General features: G+C 37.0%; 2 long non-coding RNA genes across 2 annotated transcripts in view; one reads left to right on the forward strand and one right to left on the reverse strand.

Moving 5' to 3' along the window:
- The window catches only part of LOC121071347, a 284653-nt gene that overhangs the window by 46486 nt on the left and 213163 nt on the right, over positions 1-25004 (reverse strand). The window lies entirely within an intron of this gene.
- Positions 18763-20044, forward strand: LOC121071346. The gene is made up of 3 exons (XR_005820540.1): positions 18763-18871; positions 19397-19642; positions 19745-20044. It is a non-coding gene; the product is annotated as an uncharacterized LOC121071346 (long non-coding RNA).

The following is a 25004-nucleotide window of genomic DNA, read 5'->3' on the forward strand; positions in this document are numbered from 1 at the left end:
ATCCTGATAGTGTAAGTGAGGTCAATGAACACTGAAATATTTTAGGTGGGGAACATCTTGCCTCAGAAAATTCTTTCTATTTACCATGATTAAAACGCATTATTACAAGCAAAATATTTAAGCTATAAGTCAACGAATGTATCTATTACACATAAACAGTGTTTTCAATTTCTCCTTGCCTTCCTAACCTAAAATCTTCTTTTCCTTTAAAGGTACCCTGAAGCATGCATTTAGATTAGTTTTAATAACAAGATCATTAATCAGGTATCAGGGTTTCAAGACACTTTGTTGATCAGCAATTCTTTAAACAAATTAGGAAGTCTGTAAAGAAGACGCTGAACTGAATATAAAGCATCCTGTGCAATAGCTTGTTGGCTTGGTCAGTTTCATAGACAATATGATGATGTAGCAATATTTTCAACACTTTGAACAACAAAAACACATTAATTTTGATTGCCTTTTTCTGGTCAGTGGATAGCTTGGTATGGGGATAACACACCCAGGCAAATCTCCAAGTGAGTGCACTGAGTACTGTGTCCAAAGTAAACATTAGTGTAGTAGCTCTCCTCTAACTAAATTGTGGGTATAGGAGGAAGCAGAAAGAGAGAAGGGAATCAAAGAGGAAATAAGGAAGTAATAAGAAGAAAATAAAGAAGTTCTGAATAATGAGCCTCAGTTATCATTCATTTCATCAGTCTTATGGTAGAAAAATACAAGCAAAATGTAATTGGTTAGTCTTGGTAAAAGATTTCCAAAAATGAGGGTTTGAGGTTTGAAAGTTTCTTCTTGGATCAAAGGTTGTATTGAAGGATTAAGGGTTCTTTTTGCCATTGAATAAACATATTTATTGTCTTTTCTAAAATTAATATTACAAAATTTAATTTCACGCAAGCACCTCTGAAAAAAACAATTATAGGCAGAATGAAGTAGCAAGCTTTTTCTGTCAGTACCCCAAAAGTCTTCATTTTTCACTTGGGGAAGCAGATTAGCTCTGTCACTATGAACAGGCATTAAATCCTGTATCCCTGAACTGACGCTAATCATTTTCTAGGTCTTTAGAATCAGATTATTATTATTATTATTATTATTATTATTATTATTATTATTATTATTATTATTATTATTGTTCTGAAGAAGGAAGAAACAAAACAGAACCCAGACTTGAGATGAATTACACATGAAGAAAAATTATGGGAATATTTTATGCTATTAATGCAACACAAATATTATCTTATTCATTTAGCCACCAATTTTGCCATTAATCCCACTCTGCATTTCTCACAGGAAAGTAGGACATCTGTTATGACTCTGCTGGCTGCTTTGATTTCCCATTATTTGGAATCTGATAAGTCATCAGACAGGTTTGTTTTCCCGCTTGTTTTGGCTTTCTGATCACAGAATACCATATTGAAATGTGTCCTTTAGCACAAGTGTTACAGAACCCCCAAATTAAGAGAGATTAAACTCTTCCAGGCAAATTTAGGATTACACTTCCTCCAGAAAATGATTCTGAGGATTATAGAATTTTATTCCAAAGTCAATCATAAAACCAGCTTTCTGAAGTTATTCAGCACATCTTGAGTGAAGCTCTCCAACAGTAGAGTAGAAATGCTTTAGATGAAAAAGTGTTGATTGCTTATCTTGCTAAAGAAGATGTATGGCTTGGAATTCCTACTTATGCATGTGTTTGTAGATCTCAAGAAAATGAATATCACTTAACACAATTTTTGGCAGGGTAAGAATAGAAAAGATTCAGGATAAAAATTAATGGTCTTACAATAAAACATTGTGTCAGAGACAGGGTTTAAATCCACCTGTCCTGAATCCTGAACACAGGTAAATGTGTCTGGATTAAATGGAATGAAAGATACACTAGCTATCTCATTAATTTTATAAGCACTGGATTCCGCACTGAAACTGTTCTAATCGCAAGATCAAAGCACAAGTGATAAGTGCAATATTCAAACAGTATAGATAATATTAAGCATTATTTTCCAAATAGGAATATATTAGTTTCAATCATTCTATGCAATAGGACAGGAGGAAGGCAATGTAGCATTTAAATCCTTAAAAATATAGTCCTGCTGGCTCTGGGTTTCATAAAATATGAATAGTTTGCTGATAGTTAATGAAGAAAAAAAAAAGACCCTAACCTTCTAAGACAATTTTTCAAAACGTTGCATAATATTCATTATAGTATATTAATATTGTGGTCTATGTTTTTGTTGTTGTTGTTGTTGTTGTTGTTGTTGTTTTTCTTTTAACTCTCGATCATCAGGGATAGCCCTTCTCCAATTATCTTTGTCTCATTCATCCCCAAAAGGCTGACTGGAATAACTACATGGGTTGGACAATAGAAGTCAGAATGCGGAATCTAATCATGCTTCCTAAATAATGTATGCACATCATTACATTACTGCAGTAGGTTTCTCACAATAGAGCTTTGCTACTATGTGAGGGAGAAGACACGTACATTGTCATTAGAAGTAAATGTTAGGGTTCCCAGAAGAACTTCATTACCATTCTTAACCAGATGTGACAATCACCATTTACAGCACTTATCAGCAGAACAATTAACAGCGTTTGATAATCAGCTGATCTGGCAGGAAAAAAAAAGTTTTATATTGATACCTGACTAAGAGCCTTGATGCATGTTTTTTTCTGCATGTGTAAGTGCACTAACAGATATGCTAGGGGGGCTGCCCAATGCAACCTGTAAAAGATGAGAATGACTGTAATATTTGCTCCTAATGACAATCATTAGTCCTGAAGAGACATGAGAATTTCAGTGTCATTGTCAATGTAATTAATGTAACAATTCTTAACGCTTCAATTACAAACAGGCAAAGTTTCACATTGATGAGAGTGAGGATCATACATGAAGAAAAAATGGGGGTGGAAAAGATAAGATTTACAGGCATTATATCCATTAGCAATATAATAATTTATTCATAGAAATCTTCCTGCAACACAAATGAGTGAGCAAGGCCCTCAGATACTCCTTCTCCTCAGTGTCCTTCCTTTCTGAGAGATGTACACAAGGGGTATCATATGCACATTTCTCCTTCGTGACAAAGGCCCTTGCGTGCAATAAGAAAACTGCCTTTGGTAGCAATGGTGAAGGCATACAAGAGGAGATATATTTATCTCCCTTTAGCAAGTCTTTTCACTTCAAGACAGGACTATGCCATTTTTACTGGCCTGATCTTTCATTAGATGCAACATGTCTTTATGTGAAGATTTACAGAAAACTACTCCAGTTGTTTGAGTACAACTTTCTGTTGTACTCCAAGTTACTCAAAGATCCACTCTAAATTTATATTTTTTTTTACTAAATTTATAGTTAATTGCTGAGTTATTTCAGTTTCCTTTGAGCTTCTGAAGATTTGGGTATAACTTTTGAAATGCCTTAAACTTCTGTCCATAATTATGAAGGTTAGAAATTTGCAGAAAATGTAAAAAAAGTCTTTTGAACAATCACTTGCTACTAGGAGCAATGGCTTTGAGGAAAACAACAAATCTAGGCATACAGAAAGTTGTTACCAGATAAAAAACAGAAATAGCATTCCATGTTAATCAGTAATAGGTATGACTAGTAAAAGTTTATTAAAAATACCCAGAACAAAATATACTGGCCAATGTCAGAGGAAGTCCAGTTACTCACAAACCTTTATAACAATAACTTTATAATGATGTATAAACCTTGAAAAAACTTGAAAATAAATAAAAAGGGATTGAGATCTCTGCCTTTGCTCCAGGATGTAGAAACTCCTTGAAGATTGCAGGGAGTAGGGGCCCAGTAGCTAAAGCTTCTCTGCCTGTCTCCATTTTTACCTTATGCTTGATTGTGTCACTCTCATGGTAGAAGGCCCAAGGAGCCCAGGGGAAGATAAATGGCTGGCCATCCACTGACTGGCTACAACATTCATATCTTCCTCTACGAGTATGCCAGCACTGGATATGAAGTCAGGTTAACAGAATAATAAATGGAAAATACTTAAACAAATTCAAGATGGGCAAATTTTCATCTTTTATTTGTTGGGGTCAAATTATTTGTGTCTCTGGTTTTGAACCCCAGGAACGCTTTGATTCAAATTTCATGATCAAAACTCGTGTAAGAGCCTACAGATTTCCTATTTTTCCTTTTAGCCAGTCTGCCAAATTACTTGTATTAAAATTGTTTCTTATTGTCATCTTTGGATTTATATTTGGAGCTCATGAGATGAGAATTTCTCATTTAGTTATGATGAAGTGTGAGGTGTTTAGCCATGGACATTGATGTTACCATTAGGTTTGGCAAGAGAAGAAGAGCTTATTAAGTGATAAGAGTGTGTTTAGAATTCAAGGCATGATAATAAGCATTGATGTGAAAGACACATAGTGCAAGTAGGTGACAATATAACATGAATTTAGCAAGTCACTGCGATTTCTAAAGTTTGCTCAGGCATGACAGGACTCATTTGAACATTTTAGTTAAAATTACAGCACATATTTAATATGAGAAAGCTATATTGCATCTTGTGTGTGTTACACCAAATGCAATATAATTCACATTGGAACTAAATTGTAATATTTTTTTTTGCTGCCTCAGCAAATGTCTGTTTGTATCTACAGCTTTGTCAAAAGGCAATAAAGCAAAAAGCTTATTCATCTCACTTAGGGGATATAGGTTCTATTTACCTAAAATGAAATTCTAAGACATGCTGCTTCTGTTTTTGTATGAACAGTTTATTGCTGTCATTTACAAGGAGTGTATCTTCACCCTCAGTAAAACTGCCTTCCAGATGAAAAAATATGATGTTTACTTAGTGATAAACAATTTTCAGATGAGAGGTGATATTAGTCTTGAGATGAGTCGTGTGAATTTTGAAAATTAAAAGTACTAGCAGCATGTGTATATTAGGGATGTATTTAATAAAACAAGTATTCAAAGTCTGTGGGAATACAAACATTTCCTAGAGTGCAACAATCACACTTCTCAGAACTGGCTTTTCAATTAAAAAAGGAGAAAACATTTTATATTGAATACCAGCCACCTTAAATCTCCACATAAACCTCAAGAGGATTCTTATTCACACTTGTTTAAAGGTATTAAGGAAGAGTTCATGGGAACAGACTCATGTGATGAAGTGGGAAATACTAGGATGAGGATATGTTGACTACATGTATGCACTGCATCAGAAAGGTTGATGACAGAGGACTGGCTATAGTGTTAAACTGAAAGCGTTAGATGAAATGACAAAGCAGAAAATTTGTAAATGTTCTGGATATATTTAAAGCAAGAAAACCGAGGAATCAGCACTGGTAGATAGGGTTAGCAACGAATCCCGTGGCTATGATGTGAACAGGGCAACTGCATTTTTGGCCAGAGAGGGAAGTTAGATGGATTGAGAAAGCTAGTAAAGAAAATTAAAATCTAAGAACAAGCACATAGATTTTAGTTGCTTTTAATTTTTGCTATCCATGCTTCACAACTCAGAGAAAAGAAATAAAACTTCTCTGTTTTGAAGATTCTGTTCTTGAGTCACTTTAATCAACACAGGTCTCAGCAAAGGAAGGCTTGATAGAACCCAGTAGTGCGGGGCCTGTCTCCTTAGTACAATTTGGAAATAGCAAGGGCCTTAGGTGAAAAACATGCCTCTGAGGGAAACAGCTCCCAGTCAAGTCCAGAGGGTTATGTAAGGAGGGTTGTAAGGAACAGGTCATTCGAGAACTGTGACAACAGCTGTAATGTGCAGCTTGGTCCAGTATCTGAAATCTTTGTTACTGTATATTGTACCTAACAGCCTCTTGATTTCATCCTCTTCGATATTCTCACTGTCTTCTATTTGTCTCAACACATGAGTTTCAAGACATGAATGCCATGTGCAACTCAGACATGGGGGAAAGCGCATCACACCCTGAGGTCATGCAAGTCCGATTTCTCCACTGCAGTATCCACCAGGTCTGGTGGAAAGGGTAGCAAAAGTCACCAAAGAAGGACCTCCGTCTAATCTGACACCTTCCCTTATCCATGAATCAGAAATCCATCTGCCACATGACAAAAATCCAGGTGTTTCCTGTTTTCAGATGGGTGCATATCTGCTAATATTATGGAGGATGCCTATATCTAGGTCAGGGCACAGACATTGTGATGTACCATGTAAGCAGTGCCACATTACAGAGCACTGAAAATGTTCTTATCCTATCACTCGGTGAAAACCAAATTCCTGGAAATGGAACTGTGTGCTCCTATACTCTTGCAATTTCATAAGACAGTGAAAAAGGAGTTAAAGACCATAGTAATTCTTATACAGATTTTATGTAAGTAGAAGTATTCAGTACATTTCAGCTGACATATTCATTCATTGGTTTAAAATCGCAATCTTCCTCTTGCGAAAGAGGTTGGCCTCCCTCAGCCTAAGATTAACTAATATGTATGTAGTTTTCAAAATAGAATAAAAGATTTCTTCAGTTATAAGAGTTGTTTCTTTTTATTTATTTATTTTTTCCTGCCATAGGTGTGCTACACAATGGTTACAGGTGGACAAGCATTAATAGTAGTTAAGATCCCTGATCACTGTAGCATTAGTGGTGTTACAGAGGTATTCAATTACTGACAGATTAAATAAAATAAGGTAATAAAGCAATACATGTTACATATCAGATGAGAAACCTCTTGTTATTGGTTTTTCTGGCTAGAGTCTGGGTTACAAGCCAAGAATAATTCCTAGAGAGGTTTTTCAGTCTGCAGGTGTTACCTCCATTGTGCTCAGATTCTCTTTTCATTGGGATTTTGCTTCCAAACTAAAATATTATTAACATTCAATTAACTATATTTATATATTTATATTTATATTTATATTTATATAACTAGTTTAGTCACAGATACTCTCTCTTCTGTTTGCCATAATATAACTTGTACCTTTATTTTACATTGTGTCACACCTTTGTATTTTTTGCATGCTTTTGGCAATACTCAAAGGTTTGACTGAATTTACATCTCTGTATTGCTATCAAAGAGGTAAGAAAGAATGTGTTATATGACTTGCTCAATTGAACCAAAACAGATTCTAAATACATAAATGTCCGTATTTGTTTGTATATAATAAATAATAAATTATTTGCATTTACATTTCTGTTTGCTTGTTTACTGTACCTTCAAGGACATTTCCAGTGGAGTGCAATCTCCAACTTAGTGGAAAATGAGCTCTGAAATTTCTGATCTTCATCCTTTATTACTCACCCACTGACTAGACATCAAATAAATTGACAAACTGTTATACAAATGGGCAAATCCTTCCAAATTATTCTGTCTCTTCTGAAATTTTTGCCTGTTATTTCTTGATCCCCTGGTTGCAGTGGCTCACAGGATTTCTAAACACAGGTATACTGAAGAAAACTTCACAAGAAAATTATTTGTTAAAATGTTGTCTTCCCTAGAGTATATATAATGTAAAATTTGTTTTCCTTACTTTCAGTTCTGATTTTGCTATAGTCTATCACACAGTGTCCTGCCTCCTTCTTTGCAGAGGGGAAGCAGTCTGGACCACCTTATTTTTACACCACTCATTCTGGCATTTCTGGAAACAGACTTTTCAATTAAGCTCAAGATTGTCCAGTCATCAACGTTCAAAAAAACTGACTAAAAACTACTAAATATTGATTATAGTTAAATTTGGCCACCGTACTACTAGTGTTGACACACAAAAATGGACCTTCAAGTTTAAGTGATGGAGCCTGTGTTGTACCTGCAAGCCTGACTTTTGTGGAAGAAAATAGTCCAATGTTTTAAGTGCAAAACAAATACATGAGATAAATCACTTGGGGACAATGCAAGTAGCATCTGTAATGTCATTTTAATTCCTTTTTATATTAACACAATTGAATAATCATACAAACATGAATTTTATAAATGCACAAAATGAAGTCTTTAAGGAGATAGAAATCACCTGCCACCTGCTACTGTGTAGACCAAACCCAGGTGCTACGATCAGCTGGGTTAGGTGCCAGAAAAACTAGCAGACATTTTCTTTAAGGAAGAGAGCAAGAATTTCACTGGAGTTTGGATCGAGGGTTGAAAATCCATCTGTGTTTGCCAAGCCTAAAGACATAGACGAGAGCATGATCAGGGTCAGACAGAAGTCATGAATGGTGGATCAAGGCTGGGTGAGCTATCTGTAATCAGCAAGGCAGGATCAAGAGCCAGGACTGAGATCTAGGAGCAAGACAGCCTCAAAGGAAAGACTGCAGCTTGAGGCAGTTTAGAGGGAAAGTTTTTCCAGCTGATGCTTAAAATATCTGCACTAGGTGGGAAAGGATAGGTCTGTGCAAGCAGCAGCCACCGATGGGCTGTCTGAAAAATGATTCTTCCCCCTTCTGTTTGATGGATGACTCAGGATAAATCCACTGCTTATTATTTGTTGCTAAGTATTTGTAATATGGGTGTCATAAACTGATATGAAGTAGATGGCAAAATCATATTTTTTGCACTGAACAACCTTTCTTTATATCTTCTCATTAAGGAACTAGGCCATTAAAAATGATACAGAAAAATGTCCTCTGCTGATTTTTTTTATTCTTCCCATACAAAACAGGCAGAAGAAAAAATCTTACTCTAACACTCAGCCACATCACTTTTAAAAGCTTACTTGCTTTTAGTTACACATCAGTGCTAATGCTTTATAAGTTTAATGTGTGAAACAGCTTTGTAATAAATCAGTGCCTCCATTTTGTCTTTTACTTCATTTAAACTTTTTCTTCAAGAGCTCTGTTTGTAAATAATGATAGCATATTTGTGCCAAAATTTTTTCAATACTTTCATATCTCTGGAATAAATTATGGAACATTTTGCTAGACAGGGAGCAAAGAAAAAATAGGCTTGATATAAATTTATTTCAGTCTTACAGTGTGTGTAGTGCAGGGGGTAAAACATATTTGTAGCTGGTGGTAAATTCCTGATATATGGAGCCTGGTGCAAGCAGCAGTTTGGCTGTAGGAGATGCACATGTTCTGGTGTTTCAGCCTCTTACCTCTATGCATGTGAGAATGAGCTAACATCGGCCCCTCTTCTGCCCAAATCAGACACAAAATTGACTGAGAGAAAAATTGCCTGTCATTAATGAAAAAGTATTTTTAGCTGAATATCAGATAATATCTGTGATTCTGTGATTCTGTGATCAGATAAGAAGAGAGATGTGGTGATGTCTGACCATAAGCTTTAGGAATTTCTGATATTTGTATTGCAGCATACTGCTTGCTATTTGGTCCCCATAGATGCCTGTTATAGCATATGCCTGGTATAGAACTAGAAAGCTTAAAGCATCTCTACATTTTATTTAGACTGACTAGTGAGTAAGAGTATGAGTCAATACTTCACTGACACAAGTTACATCTTTTCTGTTTAGCATGCTTTGGAAGATGCCTAAGTGCAACATGTAGGTCTGCCACAGACTTCTCCCATGAGTGTTTGCAAGGTGCATAGACTATCTCCTGCTTCTTTAAAGTGAAGGTATTATTTTATTACCTAGGAGAGCAGTTGTAAACTGCTGCAAACACAAATTATTGTGAGGTACTGGGATACTAACCTGATGAAAACCAGTGAGTGTTCTGTTAAGGGGTAAGAAGTCTTAAAGCACATTAAAGTATTTGACGCTTTTGGAAGTTACTAGATAAATAGCCAAAACCATGCAAGGTCCTAAATTGATCTGAAAAATAAACACAGTGTGTCAATCAGACAAACACATTGTCATCATGATGTCTGCTCTACATTTTAAAAGGGTACATCCTAGAAATGAAGAACGGTTCTAGAGAAGGAGAAAATACAGTATATTTGTAATTCAGCAATTGTAATATTAGTAATTACATCTCTTGAGAATTATTTTTCTTTCTTTGACTCTTAAAAAGCATTTTCAGTAATTTCCCCTAATGACGATGCCATGCTTTAAGAATCAATTGAATGTTAATGCTATTATCGTATATATACAAGCAATATGAACACAGTTTTTGACATGTAGTGATGCAGCTGTATGATTTTGTAGCTGTATATCCGTTTAATTTACAGCCTACATATCTTGGTTCTCTCACTTGGTCTGCTGTTACTGCAACAATCAGAAGGCCATAAGAAAAAATAAATTTTATTGTGGGTTTTCCAAAGTATGGGTGTTTGTCCCAATTTCCCAGTTGGACAAATTAAACAGTGTATTGTTAACAGTTTATTTTCTGTATTTGGAGTTGGATATCCTATCTGTAGCTCACAAGCAAGGAAATAAAATGCCTGTTGAAACATACATGCTAATGTGACAGGGATTTGAACTGCAGAATCCAAGATCGAAGAAGCAGTACAAAATATTCCTTCCTGTTTTTTTTTTTTTTTTTTAACTGTAAAAGATTATAAACTGATGACATTTTTATGTGTATATAATATAGCACCACTTACGAGAAGACAAAGACTGTCAGCACTAGATGTCAGATAATTGTAATATGTCTGTAGCTGGAAGCATTAATGACCGTTTTTTTAGTTGCTTGGTGGACTTGAAAATAAATATAATCTTCCAGTACAACAATACAATCCACATTAGTAAGAAATGGCAGGTTTGTTTAGCACCTGTAGAAATCCCAAGCAATGCCTCAGGAAGTCACATTCAAGCCATTAAGCATACTACAGTTTTCAGCACAAGTCTGGCATTTGATATTAGCACTTAAGATGAATACTTAATCTCTGCTATCCATTTTGTGAATTCTGGGGATTTGGAAGGGAATTTGGCAAACATTGCTAGCAAGTAAACAAGTAGCTGGCATTTTCATACTACAACTTCTCAGGTAAAACATGTTTGTCTGCAGTCTTGGCAGCATAAGGGTTTGCATCATTTCTGACACTGTCCTATTGCTGAAGAAGTCAAATACCTTGTGGTATTTCCTTTGATTTCTCTATGAAAACAGAGCTACATACACAGATCCTTCCCTCTGATCCAAAATTTTCCCTCTGATCCAAGATATTCTTAGAGACTGATCCAAAGCCAACTTAATTCAACAAAACCTTTCATCCACTCTCTGTTTCTTGGATCATGTGCTTAACTAGTGTAGTCTATGATTTTTTCCAGCTTTTTATCAATATTTATTATGATAACTTCATTGCCCTTAGATTCATTGACTTCCAGCTCATACTTTATTTTATATCTGAATTAGACCGCTTGTGTTTTACAACGTAAAACCGAAGTATAAATTCCACTTCATGTTACCACTAACAGCTACCAACACTTTTGTGTGTACTAAAATGCATTCCTCGCAGTGCTTGACTCCAGTAAATGACATATATATATAGGGAACAGGCTGTACACTAGTGCTGGCTGACAAATAGGTTTCCAGTCTGGAACAGCTAAGGCAGTTTCCCAGAGGCTTATGTTTGCCACAGAGGGATGAGTAAGCAGCTGGGCCATCCAGGCGATGGCCGTGCCACGACATGCAATGAATCAAGGGTGCTGACACATCGGGTGTGGGCAGCACATTTCCTTTGTGGACAGGGAAAGGGGAATTTGTGTTGTAATGCCAGGAGATTTATGTCACCAAGAGGTGAATTACAGTTTCATTTCTGTTATGAAACAACTGCCAAATGGGTTGATAAAAAAATATAGTAACCTAACAAAATTAAGTCTCTTTTCTCTGCAAAGTTTTATTAATATTTGGAAAATCAGCCAGCTGGGTGCATTCAGTGCAGGTAGAGAAGGTTATAAAAAATGGAAAGAAACCTGCAGGCGCAAACAGACCCCACTATTTACTGCTAACTGTGACAGCCATTATTCTAAAATCACAGGCATTTAAGATCTGGCATGCTATTCATTTAATATTTAAATTTCTCAGCCATTGGGTCAGGACAGAAAGAACCTGTAGAGTTGCAAAGGGAAGCCACAGGCACCAAAGTAGACCTCTGGCCAAACAAGACCTTTGCAAAACTACAGCAGTGCGCTGTGTAAATTATTCAAGGGCAGCAAATCACTAGCAAAATAAATAAATAACTATCCATGCACCAGCATGTAGCATAGCACTATTACGAGTACAGTGAAGGAAAAATGTAGACCAGGAGGAGTAAAAGGGAAGAGCAGAAGAGAAGGACTAATAGTTACATGCAGCTGGAGCTTAAGTGGATGGATTACATAGCTACATTATATCTATTCTATATATATTTAAAATGTTCGGAGTCACAATCAGTGGGGGCTACAGTAAAAAGATCATTATATTATACAGATGAGAGCATCTGCCACCTGCCTCAAGAAGGGCCATTTGTTTGGTTGAAGAAATCTATGACCACAAGGAATTTTTCCCAGCAAATTTACCAAGGCTGCCACCTGTGTTACAGGAGTAAAACTGAGGATCAACTTACCACATGATAAAGATGGCTGCTGAAGGAATACGCCATAATAGCTTTGATATGAATTACCTGAACTACTGGCATAGGCTCTGAAGTGACAACAACTCTGGAAGTGATAATTGAATTGAATTTTGTAAGGATTGTGCTGCTCCATTATGCATAATGTATCAGCTTTCCCAAAATATTTCAAAAGTGATTCAGAGCTCTGCTTAATTACTTGCACTTCCTTCTAGGCCATCCAAAAATGTAATATTTGATCATTTTTTAATGGTACATGTTAGCGCAATCTACTCTTCAGCAATCCAGATATGGAAATTTATGTGTGCTGGTAAATTACATCAATTTATTTACCGTGGTTTAATTTCATTAACACACACGATAAGAGAGATTGAGCTCAACATCTCTCCTTTTATGTACAAATAACCCCCTGGGTGACATATCACATGAAACCCAATTACCACACATAATAAAATGACACCACAAATAAAAATGTATTTCCTAATTTGGTTATACTCAGAGAGGAACAGTTAGTAAACATGCTTTTGGCACGGCATCAATAATCAGCACAACTTCTTTGGTTAGGGAATAATCTAAAGCATATGATCCCTGGTAGCAGCAGAAGAGGGTGAGGAGCCCATGCTGGTTTCTTGGCCCATTTGCTCCTTGCTTCTGGCCCACTGGTTGCAGTGGGTAAAGTAAGGGCTGCTGTGGAGCAGCTCCTCGGGGCACTCCTGTGACAGGTCTGGGCTCTACACCAGCTCTCCATAGGATAAATTTCCAGCGCTCCTCCAAAACTGCAGCCAACTGATTTGTGAACCCATCTGTTTGCGACATGCAGATGCAGGTTTGGCATCTGTAAAATAAATGTGCCTCCATTTATTAGTAGCACTTGTCATTTCTATTGTAAAGCAGGATAGGTTAGTGACTTCTCGTCTACAGACTAGGAACTGATTTAGGAAGAGCTACTCCCTGTTCCAATACATGTATTTTGCAGCTGCTTTTTAGAGCCCCTTTAAAGGATCAACATTGGTATAAAATGGACATTTGAACTATGGAAGAACTGAACTTTGTATGGAGATGTGCCCTAGAGTGACTGTTACATCTCAAGTAGCAGAGATGGTCAGAAAGCCTGGCTGGTGGGTATTCAGCAGCCCTGGCACAAGGCCTCACAGGGAGTCAGCATGGTTGGAATCCATTTTCTTATGACTTTGAAATAATGCTCCTCTCTTTGCCATTTACTTCAGCTTCACCTGACATGCATTATCAATTTAGCTGTTTTGGTGTGTGAGACAGAACTGAGAAATGCAGTTAAATGAAAATTGTTTCAAAGGCTACTGCAAGCAGTCCAGTCTTTACACTCCCTGAAGCTCACCTTGTGATCCCTTACATAACCACCAAGATACTTGTCCCAGCTGAATCAAGCTTAAACAGAAATGTACAACATAAAAGTAAGCAAGACAGAAAGCTTATATTTGCTTTCTGTGTTTTCAGTGCTCTCTCCTGATACTATAAGCAACATTTCCCTTCCATATTTGCTTCCAGAAACAAATATGTCATTTTACACTAATTAAAAATACAGGGCAAATGTATATATGCATATGTACATTTGTGTATATATATATTATACACACACATATATATATATAGCTTGCATGGCAGTAATCTTGATCCTTCTCTGGAAATTTTTGAACTGCATCTTGTCATTATTAGGAATACACAATTTTAGATCTAAAGGAGTTAATGACAAAAGATCAGATACCATCAATTGTCCCCTAAGCTTTAACTGATATAATAGCCTTTGCTTGTTGTTCCAGTTGCTGTTTCAGAATGTCATGATTTCATAAACTTATATAGGATCCAAATAAATACATTCCCTTCTACATGAAAGCAGGACCATTTATCAACCCTGAGGATATTGTCAGGAGAAAATAAGGAAAGTCAAGTGCAGTAATGCTCTTGATATAGTGGTTAATGACACAACAAGATGTAAAACACAGCTAGGAAAAAAAACAGATACAACAAAGGGGTCGTTTTTCCTCAAGGCTTAGCCCCCTCAGGGATATGTGAAATAGCCCTTGAGACCTTTGGAAAGAAGAGAGCAAAATTACACAAACTTAAATGAGATAGAGTTCCTTCATTATTTTCCCTGAAATCTTTTTGGGTATCAAACATTGGCACTGCAGGAAATGTCAAGTACATATTGTGCAAGTAAAGCAATTATTTATAGAAGAGTTGGAACCAATACTGAAAGATTCTGAGTTTGGACTTGGTTCACAGAGAATTTGAAAGTTTGGGAACTTAACTGCAGCTTTTGGGCAAAATCAAGTGTGTATGTGCATACCACTAACTTGCCTTTGCAATGGGACAGAGACAGAATAAAGAAAATCTTGAGATTATGGCTAACTCTTAGACCCAGAATAAGGGTACAGTCAGTGATTTAATATGCTCTCTTTACTTGATAATGCCCTACCATGACTAGGGACTGCAAAGAAAAGTATGAAAGTAAGATGTGTTGAAGATAAGAAGTGTTGATGTAAGGAGTGACACAGGAAAACTGGATACAATTTACCATCTGTAGCATGGCATTTTCAGCAACAGTTTTTATTTTGGCTAGATTTATATTTTTGATTCTATATCCTAGTCAGAAAAAAGGTTTTCAAGTATTCTAAAAGAATTAATGATAAAAACATGCTGCAAATATTTTATCCAGCAGCCAAAAGAGGCTTCAGGTGAATGTCCTTTAATAAAGAAAGTCTGAGAAATGTGTTCGTGTTGAAGCAAACTGCTTATTTGTTATTAAATTAAATATATATATCTCACGATACGCGTCGGTATGTGCCTTATAAATATGTATCACCTAGATAAATTTACATTCTTTTCTTTAGTGTTTAAGCAATTCTGTCCTTGTTAATACAATCGCTATATTAATCTGACATGTACATAAGTTTACACAAACTTCCCCCTTAAAAGCAACAATTTACATTATTTTGCAAAGCACATTGGCTTGCAAATGTCAGTATGCAAAATATATAATGTGTCTGCCATGCAAAGAAAAGTAATCTGCTGCTCTATTTTATACACACATTTTTTTCCACTCAAAGATGAAAATAATGGATTTAGGTGAAATGAACAGTGTGTGAAAAAGTGACTCGTGTTCAGCAGAACTAGTTTCAAATCAGGTAGTATTTTGCTGACTGAAAGAGATGATTCTAGCACATAACGGAAAAGAACTGTAGTAGATCAACTGGTTCAACAGTAATTCAGAAAATTTGTGCTATTTTGCTGTTACAAAAAGAAAACCCATATCTTTCTTGACAGATTTGTCACTGTAATTAAATAGTTCTATCCTACAGAAGTATTTTCACAATCATCTTCTCTACCATTGCATCTTATAAAAATATTTTAATGTTTTCCATCATTATTATTGTTAATGAGTTTTCTATACTCTTCTGAGAGCTTGTTTTGACTTTCCAAAGCCAGGGTTTTTTTACTGCACCACTGAGAAGGCAGTTAAGCCCCAATTTCCTGTAAGGCATCAGGACAACTGACAAATAGCCTCAGAGGCTGGGATCCTACTTCATCCATGGGCCCAAACCCTTGTTTTGAAAGCTTCAGTGGTACACAAGGCTTGAAAAAAAGTCTTGAAATAGGATGAATTTTGACCTAGTAAAATTATAGCAGTAATAAAATGGCATTGAAGAATTAGGCAATTTTACTAAGAACTGTGAATATGCTGTACAGATAAATGGAACCTTGATAGCAGGTCTGATAGACAAATCTGACAAATGCTGTGAGGAAATCTAAAATGAGATTGTATCAATACACATGAGTATAAATCATTTAAATAGCTGTACCAAGTAATGCAACAGGATCACTTATGCTTTCAAGTTACAGATACATAATGGGGCACAAAGCCTAAAAGACTGCTGAAGTGAACAGCTTTATCTTCAAAGATGTGAACAAAATATGTATCTTCTAGTGGTAACTGGTTTATTGTAAAAGGCTAGTTATATGGCTGTAATAGGAAAAACCTAAAACTTGAAGACAAATTAAGAAAAAATTAAAAATATATTCATTTCTGTGGTTCAAGAAGCTTGTATGTGGAAACACCTGTCATCTCATCAGAGCCTTTCTGTTTGAGGAATCCTTAAATTTGACACACTTACTCCTCTACTCAGCTCAACAAATTGGTTTCACTCTTGCATGGCTGAAGATTATCTGTCAGAAAGGGATCCGCTTTCATATGCAGCCATCGAGTTAAAGAATCAATGTTTTCTTTCCACTGTGTGGTTAATTATTTGCACCATTAAAAATAATTGAATTTTATTTTAAACTTGTGATTTGAACAGGAATTTAGCCCTTAATAATTGTTACCTATTAAATGAAAAATAGCTTTGCAGTGCTTTTTTTTGCCTTGTTTGTATTCTTCTATCAGTATATCTTTGTTGAATAGGTAATCAAATTGCACTGTTTACTTTTCCAATAGCTGCACTACAATCATTTCCCTGGTTATCTGTAGAATTTTCAGAAGTTCTGGGTAGCAAGCCGAATGTAGATATTTACAAATATTAAAAATGAATATGAAAACATTCAATGCTAAATAGAGGACAGGCTGACATTTAAAAAGCTCACTCCAGGTTAGCTGAGATTTTGTTTTTGTTTGAACCCTGCTAAACTTTCAAGGTTGTTTTGTTGAACAAAAGATGCTGAAAATCAGAATTGTGTGCTTTCACAGAAGGGTATCTTCACAGCATTTTTTAATTGTCTTCATATCAATTTAATTCTTCTATCTTTCCTTAAAATCAATTTCTTCTAAAATTCTTGACTTCAATTGCAGTTTGTAACTTTGAACACGAGCTTCAATATATGTCAGATCCCATTGTCAGAAAAAAAATAATTCTTGGCAAGTATCCTCAAAAAAGAGAAAGTTCTGTACCCCGTATTTTGAATGGATCACTCTACCTTCTTTCCAGCACCAATTACAGTATTAAAGAGTGGATGGACAGCATTTTAGGGGGACATTTTCCTGGGAGTCACCTTTTCTTTTCATGTAGGCAGCTCCTTGCCTGGTCTCCAGGAGTCCAGAAAATCAGCACACCAACTTGGAGGCTGCCTAGAATTACATAAAAGTGAGTCCTCTGCAAACAATAATATATTTGGTCACAAATCATATAGTATAATTAGGACTGGGAGGGAAACATGTTTTATCAGTGTGTTTCTGAAGTTACCTTTAAATTTGTAGTACTATGCAAATGGTTTGCAATGAATTAAACAGCAAAAAATGCAATGAAAGTAGTTATCAGTATATTTTCCTGACAGTTCCTTTAAATGAAAACAATATCTGGTTAGCAGAATTTGAAACATTTCTGCATATCTCTTGAGTTATGGCAAATCCTTCGGATGAAGTAAGAATAGTATACATGCACAATTTCTTTGCTTGCATTTCTATACAACGAATTTTGATATTTATGGTTTTTTAGTTATTTTAAAATGCTTCACATGGTTTTATTTTAAAAGGCTTGCAGCAAAGTTCCATTTCATAAGAAAATGCAGATCATATCAGAGATCTTTTGTATCACACAAATGCATTTACTTCAGATGTGCTGTCACAGTGGTTCATATTAACTTCTTCTACAAGCTGGTTAGGAATCATGGATGGTTATTCTGGCTAATGAGAAGCCAACCCAACCACACAGCAGTCATTTCAAAGGTAATGTTAAGTAGCCACCAGTTTTTAAAAACATCCTAACTTTAACATATCCTGAATATTTACTAGAAACCTAGAGTGTTAAGTTGATGATTATGATTCTTTTTTTTTTTGGGGGGGGGGGGAGTTAATTTTGTACTGTAATAATATCTTACACTGCACTCAAACATGTGCCTAATTGGAAGCTTCCGATAATAAAAACAATTTATATGAGTGAGTGTCCTGGTTTCAGTTAGGACAGAGTTAATTTTCCTCCTAGTAGCTGATAGGGTGCTATGTTTTGGATTAGGATGAGAAGAGCGCTGATAACATGCTGATGTTTTAATTGTTGCAGAGCAGTGCTTACACCAAGCCAAGGACTTTTCAGCTTCTTGCTCTGTCCTGCCAGCGAGCAGGCTAGGGGTGCAGCAGGAGCTGGGAGGGGACAGACCCAGGACAGCTGACCCAAACTGGCCAAAGCGGTATTCCATACCATCTGACGTCATGCTAAACAATATATAGGGGTAGCTAGCCGGGGTGGGGGGCCGGCTGCTTGGGGATAGGCTGGGCATCGGTCAACGGGTGGTGAGCAATTGCATTGTGCATCACTTATTTCGTACACATTATTATTATTAATACTATTATTATTATTATTATTATTATTATTATTTTTCCTTTCTTAATAAACTGTCTTTATCTCAACTCACAGGCTTCACTTTCCCGTTTCTCTCCCCCATCCCGGAGAGGGAGGGGGGAGGGTGAGCGAACGGCTGTGTGGTGTTTAGCTGCCAGCCGGGCTAAACCACAACAGTGAGTAAAACCTAAGATATGAATTGAAGGTAAGCAGTCCATAATTGTTAAGTGCTGGAAATGTGTGTTTTTTTTTTCTTTTCTTTTTGTAAGAATAAAAGGAATTTCTCCAAATTTATCTGAAACAATGGAATATTCTTTAACAGTTTTAACTTCTCTGCCCATTTCAAGCATTTTAAATGAAAATTAAAATTATGATTTGTTCCAGCTGAAATAATTATTCTAAATCTTATTTTCTAAAACATGAATACTTTAAAAGATAAAAGTTTTAGCATAACTAGTCGTTAGATTTGGAAAAATATTTTTAAGATCTTAGATATTTTAGTATAAAACATCAATTTTCTCACACTTGATTTTTTATTAAAAATCTGGTTTTCATACATACAAGAGACTAGAAATTAATGCAAAATGTTTATAACTGTGATAACCATTTAAGATTACTTTTATCCTTTGCTTTATGATCCAGGGAAATTTAATCAGATGCCTTAAAATGAATATTGGCCGCATGAGTATTGCTCATTTTACACCACTGGTTAACTGCATATTCATTTCAGAAAGTCATTGGGAGTAACGGCATGCTCTTCACATAGAATCGGTGATGATTGCCAGTACATCAGTTACACTTTCAAAAGAAAAGTGGGATGCTGTTGAAAGAAACACCTTACTTAATTTATGTGCTGAACTTGTAAAGTCAACATTTTCACGCCATCAGTCGGAACTCCTGGCTATCTATCTGTGCACAGGGCTGTAAATTCTGGTCAGTCCCTGTTGGGAGGTTCGCCCTCATGCCTTGATCAGATGTGAGTACACTGCTTTCTTCCTTCTTCCAAGTTGTTTTCCACAGATGTATGTATAGTGCTGAGATTAAAGAGGACTGAAAATGCAATTTTGTTGACTTGCAGGGACAGAGGAGAAAGCAGAGACCTTAGTCCTTGGCTGTCACACAAGATCCCACAAGACCCAGCCCCAAGTTTTTCTCCTTCTCTCTGAGTCAGTAACATCCTACAACAGGCTTCACGTCCTTAAACACCTGCGGCTGAAAACTTCAAATTTTTGCAGTGATGGATTTGAAGCTGTTCTTGGTCTGTTTTTCACAGAATCACAGAATCACAGAATTGTAGGGGTTGGAAGGGACCTTGAAAGATCATCGGGTCCAAACCCCCTGCCAAAGCAGGTTCCTTAGAGCAGGCTGCCCAGGTAGGCGTCCATACGGGCCTTGAATATCTCCAGAGAAGGGGAATCCACAACCTCCCTGGGCAGCCTGTTCCAGTGGTCCGTCACCCTCACCGTGAAGAAGTTCTTTCTCATGTTGGTGCGGAACTTCCTGTGTTGCATCTTGTGGCCATTACCCCTTGTCCTGTCCCCACAAACCACTGAGAAGAGGTTGGCCAAATCCCTCTGTCTCCCACACCTCAGGTATTTATACACACTGATGAGATCCCCTCTCAGTCTTCTTTTCTCCAGGCTGAACAGGTCTCTCAGCCTTTCTTCATAGGGAAGATGCTCCAGGTCCCGTATCATCTTTGTGGCTCTCCGCTGGACTCTTTCCAGGAGATCCCTGTCTTTTTTGTACCGGGGAGCACAGAACTGGACACAGTACTCCAGGTGAGGCCTGACCAGGGCAGAGTAGAGGGGGAGGATCACCTCCCTTGACCTGCTGGCCACACTCCTTTTAATGCACACCAGGATCCCTTGGCCTTCTTGGCCACGAGGGCACACTGCTGGCTCATGGTCAACCTGTTGTCCACCAGGACCCCCAGGTCCTTCTCCTCAGAGCTCCTCTCCAGCAGGTCGTCCCCCAGCCTGTGCTGATATGTCTGGTTGTTCCTTCCCAGGTGCAGGACTCTACACTTGCTCTTATTAAACCTCATTTGGTTTCTTCCTGCCCATCTCTCCAGCTGGTCCAGGTCTTGCTGAATGGCAGAGCAGCCTTCTGGCATGTTGGTCACTCCTCCCAGCTTTGTGTCATCGGTGTACTTGCTGAGGGCAGACACTATTCCCTCATCAAGGTCGTCGATGAAGATGCTGAACAAGACTGGACCCAGCACCGACCCCTGGGGAACACCGCTAGTCACAGGTCTCCAGCCAGACTCTGCGCCACCGATCACCACCCTCTGAGCTCGGCCAGTCAGCCAGTTCTCAACTCACCTTACTGTCCACTCCTCTATCCCACACTTTCTCAGCTTTGCTAGCAGGATGTCGTGGGAGACAATATCGAAAGCCTTGCTAAAGTCAAGGTAGGTGACATCCACTGCTCTCCCCCAATCTACCCAGCTGATGATGCCATCATAGAAGGCAACGAGGTTGGCTGAGCACGACTTCCCCTTGGTGAATCCATGCTGACTACTCCTCATAACCTTCTTTTCCAATTGCTTGGAGATGGAGTCCAGAACAAGCTGTTCCAACACCTTTCCAGGGACAGAGGTGAGACTTTGCTTTGGTTTAAAAGCAGTAGTTAAGAAGCAGACAAAAGAAAGTTGGTGTTTTTTCTTCCTTGATAAGATTTTAAAGAAGCATCACTAATAATCAAGAAGCTATTAGAAACCGTGTATATAATGTGATCCAAAATGAAGAATGGATTCTGACTATCAATTAGCTTAGTTCTGAATTTTAATTATTGTCTTTCTATTTTTATTTATTTATTTATTTATTTATTGGCACAAAATTGTGTGTTCTTCAGTGTTTCTTGTATTTGTATTCTTACGTATACAAAATAAAAGCTTTTATTGTCTCAGTCTTTTCCGTTGACACCGGTGGCTATATAAAAATCAATTACAAGCCAATTTTAAAGACAATGTGTAATGCCATACAGAGATACAGGGGATAAGGAAAATAAACAAGACAGTATATATATATATATATATATATATTTATTTATATATAAAAGCCTCTGGAAGGAAATATACCCTGTAAACATTGCTTAATGTCAAAGCAAGCCTAATGCTTTTGTTGTAGGAGAGCAGGTCTTTGGGAGGGAAAGCTCTTCACACAGAAATAGTTCTCATTCTGAAGAGCATCATGTGCCAAATAAGTTGTGAACAACTAAAGTTCCTTCACTCAGTTTTCACATTCTCTTTGAATTCCTTAGCTTTTGATTTTAGACTTTATAAATCTCAGCTAAGCATAAACTTTTCATTAACCTGCAAATATATTCCTGATGGACAGGAAATCAGAGAAGAAATCTGCTAAAAATATTTATGTTAGACCTGAATGGAACAGTAGGTCTGGAAACTAGCCCTAGATTCCCACACTTCTGTACTTATGAAAGAAGACTGGTGAAAACAGCTTTTTGCCATCCCTTCTTTGGACTTGCAGCATGATAGACTCACTAAGAGCTAGCCTGGTTAGGACTGAAATTACGATTTTAATTTCAGTGCTAAACATTGGAAAAGAGTTATGGGCACTAGGGTTGACAGACAAGTAATAGAAGGCTCCATGTTAATATTTATTAGTGTCAAGCATGATGTAAAGTTGCAAAATAAATATACACCTGGTCCTTTTTCTTTTTTTTTTCTTTTTTTTTCTTTCTTTTTTTCTTTTTTTTCTTTTTTTCTTTTTTTTTCTTTTTTTTCCCCAGAACAGTTATTATCCAAGCATTCCTATTACAATAGAAATTGCAAAAAACTAATGATTTTCTCAAGAATTTCCACTATTGTTTAAAAGGCTTGAAATCTGATATTAATATTATAGATTTTTCATCAGAAAATCTGTGAAAATAAAAACAAAACAAAAACAACTTGAAGATTGAAATAGGAGGGCAGCATATTTAATAACACCCAGGTAAGCCCATCCCTGAATTTTTATAATACTCTCTAGAAAGTAAAGATAACATAAAATTCAGGCTGCTTTGAGAAGGAAGGAAAGGAAAAAAAATAAAATAAAAAAAAACAACAAACCACTCTCTACCATGTGAATTAATTACTTCATCATTAAATTAAGATTCACTTCAGATCCATATCCATTTGAAGATCATAGTCCTTAGCTATAAAACCTTAAACAGGCTAAGCTCCCTTTATGCCAAAGACCTCTGCAGTTCTGTTAGGCGTCTGTATTTAATGGGGCTTCAGCAACCTCTTTTTTCACATGGGTGAGCAGCAGTTGATTCTCACTGCAGTGACCCTGGCTGTAAACTTGTTACCACAAAGAATTATACAGCACGCAGATATGAGAATTTGGAGGGAGAACTTCATTTTCACTGAATTCATTCATCTGAGCTATGAGTACAGCTCTTACTACCGTGATATTTAAATCTTTGATTATTGAACCCCTGATCCTCATACTATGTGTTGTAATTGCACTGCTTTATAAGAACGTGAGGTTGCATTGGGAAATAAAAACCTTTTCTTGAAAACTGAAAATAAACACTTTCAACACAACAAAAGCAGTCACTATTGTGTTGTCTGATGAAACAGAGAAATAGTATATTGTGTACCTTTCAGAGAACAAAACAAAACAAACTAGATTATCTCCTGTCTTATGGCATTGACTGGTGCCATTGTATCTGACACCTGCAGAATGTTCTGTTCTGGAGTAGTTGTGATTTATACTGTCATTGCATTTCTTTTGTCCAATTAAGTGGTTAATATAAGGTCAAAGCTGTTTAGAAACTCCTCCACATCTTAAGAACAAGCAATATATATATGAATTTTCTCATAAGCCTACACATTTTATTTCCTTTCAAGCAGGAAGCTTCTTGAGAACAAAGACTGGTTTTGATTCTCAAGTAAATGAAGGTGAACTTAGCTTTGAACTCCCTAGGCTTTTCCTAGAATGCAGCATCTTACTCAGATAACACTGAATGCAGTGCTCAGTATTCAGTGAAATCTTCCTAAGTAGCTGCAAGCACAGCCTTCTGAGGAACAGAGAGAGGAACATCCTGAAATGCACTCAGAAGAGTCCTGTGGCTACACTCTTAACAAGTATACACTTGATTTCTGTGCATGTTATATGGAATACTGAATTGCTTACTACATTGCATGGAGGAGACTAAATTGAATGGTTATAGCTTGTAGAGAAATCAGAAACACAAAACCAGGAAGCTACAAGAAAGAGGATAAAGAAGAAAATGGAAAACTCTTGGTATGCAGGAGAAAATATAAATGCAGGAAGCAGCATGGTGAAGTGCCATATGAGTGGAGTGGATGGAAATGAGAGCATGACGGGCTGAGGTTATGTAAGAAAAAATTAGGGCAGAAGCTTTTGCAGAGAGAACACTATGAAAGGACTTAAAAACCCCTGACACTATGAAGTCAATTACTTCCCCAGCTAATAGAGAACTGTTCAAAGACAGCCAAGAGTGCAGAATTCTCAAACGACTTTGACCACTGCCAAAGCAGTAATAATAGAAAGCAAATACTATTTGTTATGCTTATTTTCCAATGTATGTATTTTTTCGCTTCTCCTATCTCTTCCCCTCTATCTGAGCACATTCGGATTAAATATTCTCTTCTATGGCAAAGTTTATGGAAAAAACAAATAATCAACTTCAAAGGCCAGTACTCTCAGGGGAGGGGATTCACTTCATGAAACCTGAAACAGGCAGTGACCTCCTACTTTCACCCTTAGTTCTTTCATACCTTGACGCCTCTGTTTTGAATGACTTTTCACACAGCAACACTTCAGGGTCTTTAAAGAAACCATGAAATGATGGGGTAAGAGAGAAAGACCTGTCATGGGCAAATAACTGCTTCAAACACAGAAGATACAGGAAACAAGAACAGTTAGTCACCTGTTGGGTTGGAAGGAGGTCCCTGGTGCAGTTCTGCAGGGTGCTGTCTCACTGTCTGTGCTGCTTAACACATTTATAAATGGTGTGGAATGGGAGGTGAGCAGGAAGGTGACAGAGGTTGCTTCTGATATGAATTTACTCAAGATAGAAAGAATAAGGGCAGACAGTGAAGCACTGCTAAAGGACTATAGAAGACTGGCTGAGTAATGAAAATAGCACATGAAATTTACAGAATCACAGAATCACAGAATTGTCTAGGTTGGAAGAGACCTCCGAGATCACGCAGTCCAACCTCTGACCTAACACTAACAAGTCCTCCACTAAACCATATCACTAAGTTCAGCATCTAAACGTCTCTTAAAGACCTCCAGGGATGGTGACTCAACCACTTCCCTGGACAGCCCATTCCAATGCCTAACAACCCTTTCAGTAAA

Source organism: Cygnus olor, chromosome 5 (genome assembly GCF_009769625.2).
Source record: "Cygnus olor isolate bCygOlo1 chromosome 5, bCygOlo1.pri.v2, whole genome shotgun sequence".
Classification (NCBI taxonomy): Eukaryota; Metazoa; Chordata; class Aves; order Anseriformes; family Anatidae; genus Cygnus; species Cygnus olor.